This window comes from Elaeis guineensis, chromosome 4 (assembly GCF_000442705.2).
Source record: "Elaeis guineensis isolate ETL-2024a chromosome 4, EG11, whole genome shotgun sequence".
NCBI lineage: Eukaryota > Viridiplantae > Streptophyta > Magnoliopsida > Arecales > Arecaceae > Elaeis > Elaeis guineensis.
In genome coordinates this window covers 118,841,734-118,846,922 of record NC_025996.2, presented here as the reverse complement: position 1 = coordinate 118,846,922, position 5,189 = coordinate 118,841,734, and positions in this window count along the sequence as shown.

Genomic DNA, 5,189 nt, shown 5'->3' with positions numbered 1-5,189 from the left:
AGCCGGCGGCGGGCCGGTGGAGCGACAGTGGCGTGGCCGCAGGTGATGGAGCACGGCCTAGGTGGGGCCAACATGCGGGACGCGCGACTCAGGGGCGCGGCCCAGGCACCCGATGCGGGTGCGGCCTAGGCCCGTGTGCGGGGGCCGGCCCAGGCCCAGGCGCTTTGCTTGAGCCATGTACCCCGGTCCCCCGTGGATCAGGACCACATGGGCATTTTCCACGCATTTCTCGCAGTCCCCGATACTATTCCGTGGATCGGTCTTGATCAGACGGTCTAGGGAGTTTCTGGTGATGATCCAACGATTCAGGAACTTGATTTAGGTTGATTAAGGAGTTCTAAACCTAATCTAAGTCATGTTTTAAGCCTATAAAAGGCCAGGAACAGTGGATTTTTTGTGTGGTCTGCTGTTTTGCCGCAGGAAGCTGTGGACGTACGAAATCCGTAAAGAGAGAAAGGAGTGCGCGTTGCTGAGAGAGAAGGAGCAGGGCTCCTGCATAGCGGATGCCAGATACTTCAGGGGTTCAGGGGAGTCTTCCAAGAGAGAGCTTTTGTGAGGGAGAACTTCTTATGAGAGAGAATTGGATGTACAATGGTTGAGGATGAGGTCTCCTCTTGTAAATTTTTTTTTTCATAGTGAAGTTTGCATGCCCCGTGGAGGCGAGCCTTTTTGTGGTTGATTCACGTATTTTGACTATTTTTTTATTTTGTTTCTTCTTTCTTTCTGCTGCATCGCATGGTACTGAAAAGATTCTGAGAGGTGGTGTCCTGGCTAAACATCTACCCAACACAATTCATGTGGAGTAACTTCAGAGAAAAACCTTTGCTAGCAGCCTTGGATCATTGCTTTGTCTCTATTGAGTGGTTCCACAAATATCCGCAAATGATTCTTACACCAATGACCAGACCAACCTCTGATCACATCCCAATTCTCCTGCAGTCATGTACTCAACTTTACATATAGTAAGTTTCCTTCTCACAAACCTTTTCGTTTCGAAAACTTCTGGCTAGCTAACAATCACAGGATGTGAGGACAAGATTCAGACTTGGTGGGATGTAAGTGTTAACTCTCGAGATGAGGTTGCAACACTAGTATCGAAACTTTAACTGCTCAGATCAAAACTTAGAGCATGGAACAGATCAGAAGTTGGCAACATCACCCAGAAGAAGAGTGTTGGGTGGATGTCTGGCCAGGACACCACCTCCCAAGATCCTTTCAGTACCACGCGATCCAGCAGGAAGAAAGAAGAAACAAAACAAAAAAGAAAACAAAAGAAAAACAATCAAAATATGTGGATCAGCCATAAAAGGGCTCGCCTCCACGGGGCATGCAAACTTCACTATGAAAAGAAAATTTTACAAGAGGAGACCTCACCCTCAACCCTTGTACACCCAATTCTCTCTCACCTGAAGTTCCCCTCACAAAAGCTCTCTCTCTCTTGGAGACCCACCTGAACCCCTGAAGAGCCTGGCGACCGCTGTCCAAGAGCCTCCGGCTCCTTCTCTCACAGCGCTGTCGCCTCTCTTTCTCTTCTCGGATTCGTACGGTGCGAGAAAAAAAACCAACCACCTACCCTGTTATCTGTGTACAGGGCCTTTTATAACCTTAATCATGACTTAGATCATGATTAGGACTCCTTAATCAACCCAAATCACGTCCCAGGCCGTCCGATCAAGATCGGGAGCCCTCTGGGCCCTTAGATCGCGCTTCGGTCCACGGAATAGTGCCGTGGACCGCGAGAAACTCATGGAAAATGCCCACGCGGTCCACAGGCCCCGCCGTGGACCGCCCGGTCCATGGTGGACCGGGGCAAAGGGGCCGCGGGCCTGGGTCGCGCGTCCCGCGTGGGCCTGGGTCGCGCGTCCCGCGCAGGCCTGGGTCGCGCATCCCTCGTGGGCCTGGGCCTGGGTCACGCGTCCCGCGCGGTCCTGGGTCGCGCGTCCCGCTGCCGCTCGCCGACGGTCCTCCGCTGCCTCGATTCTTGTGCCGACTTCAAAAGCTCGTATCTCCTCCATCCGAGCTCCGATTCAGGTGATCTTGATCTCGTTGGGCTCAATGTGGGCTGAATCTCGAGGCGTCAAATCTTAACAATCTCCACCTCGACTCGATATTCAGCCTCCTCCAAACTCCGAGAGCTTTCGGATCTCCTCGCCCCCATGCCCTGGGGCAATCGCCTGCTGATCATGGATGGGCAAACATAGAAGTCGAGCCAGGCTGCTCGATCCCATCTCTGTCGTATGCTGTGCTCCTCCTGACCTGAGACCTGCTCGGGGCATCGTCCTGCGGTAATAGGAATCTCACCTTGCGACATCGCCTCTCGTCTTCCCGAGTCTCCTGTCTCGTGCCCGATCTACCTCCTGGAGCTCCACCTCGCTCTGGGCTCCACCTGGCTCCCGAAGCTCCACCTCGCACTGGGCTCCCTGCCAGGTAATAATGTCCTCTGCTCCCCTTCTTTCCCTCCAGCACAATCCTATCGCCGCGTAACACCCTCAGGATTCCTCCACCAGCTACCATCCTGTAGCCTCTCGAATCCAGTCTGCTAAGTGAGATAAGATTCTGCCTGAAATCGGATCTGTATCGGACCTCCCCCAATCTCCTCACTGCACCGTCATGTGTCCTCTAGCTGACCGTCTCAATGCCTCTAATCGCACAGCTCGATCCATCCGGCAGATATACAGTGCTCTCACTGTTCTCCAAGGAGTCAAACTACTCCTCTCTGCAACACACATGATAGGGGCATGCAGAATCTAATATCCACTGCTGGAAAGAAGTAGATACCTCATCAGATATCTCCAGGACATCTCCATCTGAATCGCTGCCGGCTGTCGCTACAGCAGCCACCGTCCGATTTTTCAGTTGAGGGCAATCTCTGGCTAGATGCCCCAACTCCTCACACCGGTAACACCTGGTTTTGCTCAAGTCCCTCCTGGACTTAGACCGCCCTCGTTGCGATCTTCTGTCGCTCCGTCTACCGCCTCCTGCTCCTCCAGAAGCCACCAAAGCTGAGCTACCATCACCTGAGCTCGAAGCTGGGTTCTCCCTCCTGAGAACCTCGTTCTGGAGTATCGCCGCGGTGACCTCATCCATCTTGATAGTGCTCTTCCCCACTACAAGAGCAGTCACCAAGGACTCGTACGAAGGGGAAAGCGACGCCAGCAAAACTAGCGCCCTGGTCTTCTCCTCAACGTTCTCGCTAACGCTGAGAAGGTCGGTGAGGATCTTCTGGAAGTGGCTTAGATGCTCCTGCACGTTCTCTCCCTCAGTCATCCGCAGTTGGTAAAACTGCCTCCAGAGGAAAAGAGTGTTGGTGAGAGACTTCGCCATGTACAACTCCTCGAGCTTCGACCACAGCACCGTCGGGGAAGTCTCGCTTAGCACATGGATCACCACCTCATCCGTCAGGTACATGCGGATGGTACTCACCGCCTGCATCTGTAGCCATTTCCAATCCTGCACCTCCATGGTGGCCGGCTTCTCATCGCACAAGAGAGCATCGATCAACCCCTGTTGGATGAGCACATCTTTCACCCTTGCCTGCCACAAGGAGAAATTGCTCTTACCATCAAACTTGTTGATCTCCATCTTGATTATTCCTGTTTTCTCCATCTTCAGTCTTGCTCACCACCACTGCAATCTGCGTCCTTGTACCGCCTTGCTCTGATACCACTTGTTAGGTGAATGTCTGGCCAGGACACCACCTCTCAAGATCCTTTCAGTACCACGCGATGCAGCAGGAAGAAAGAAGAAACAAAACAAAAAAGAAAACAAAAGAAAAATAATCAAAATACGTGGATCAGCCACAAAAGGGCTCGCCTCCACGGGGCATGCAAACTTCACTATGAAAAGAAAATTTTACAAGAGAAGACCTCACCCTCAACCCTTGTACACCCAATTCTCTCTCACCTGAAGTTCCCCTCACAAAAGCTCTCTCTCTCTTGGAGACCCCCCTGAACCCCTGAAGAGCCTGGCGACCGCTGTCCAGGAGCCTCCTGCTCCTTCTCTCACAGCGCTCTCGCCTCTCTCTCTCTTCTCGGATTCGTACGGCGTGAGAAAAAAACCAACCACCTACCCTGTTATCTGTGTACAGGGCCTTTTATAACCTTAATCACAACTTAGATCATGATTAGGACTCTTTAATCAACCCAAATCACGTCCCAGGCCGTCCGATCAAGACCGGGAGCCCTCTGGGCCCTTAGATCGCGCTCCGGTCCACGGAATAGTGCCGTGGACCGCGAGAAATGCGTGGGAAATGCCCACGCGGTCCACAGGCCCGCCGTGGACCGCCCGGTTCACGGTGGATCGGGGCAAAGGGGCCGCGGGCCTGGGTCGCGCGTCCCGCGCGGGCTTGGGTCGCGCGTCCCGCGTGGGCCTGGGCCTGGGTCACGCATCCCGCGCGGCCTGGGTCGCGCGTCCTCGCGCCGCTGCCGCCCGTCGTCGGTCGCCGGCGGTCCTCCGCCGCCTCGATTCTCGTGCCGACTTCAAAAGCTCGTATCTCCTCCATCCGAGCTCCGATTCAGGTGATCTTGATCTCGTTGGACTCCATTTTTCGCCGCGAACCTCGCTGTGGGCTCAATGTGGGCTGAATCTCGAAGCGTCAAATCCTAACAAAGAGTTCTCTGCTTGTAAAAATTGACTATTTAGATTCCCAAGAGGAAGAACGAAATCTTCTTCAATCTGAACGTGAGGAATGCATTCGCCGGAAAAATGATCCAGACCTGGTGCTCAAGCGTGAAGAAATCCTGTGGTGCCAACGATCACGAGTTCAATGGCTCAATAATGGTGATCGGAACACCCATTTCTTCCATGCATGGGCTAGTAACAGAACTCGAAAAAACCTCATCTCGGACCTCCAGTATGAAGGGAAGTCTATAACAGACCAGCAACTGATACATAATTGCTTCTGTCATCATTTTAAAGGAACTATTGGTGATCCACATACACCCTTAATCAAGGTAGACTGGAAGACTCTATATCCAGAAGGAGCTGTCAGATTAGATGATCTTGAGGTGGCTTTACAGAAGACGAAGTTAGGGAGGCAGTTTTCTCAATTGACTCACAAAAATCTCCGGGTCCTGACGGTTTTTTGTTTGCATTCTATAAATTAACAGTGCTGGCATATCATAAAAGGGGACCTGATGAAGGTGACCTACAGCTTTTATAATCGCCGCACAATCTTGGAAAGAATCAAC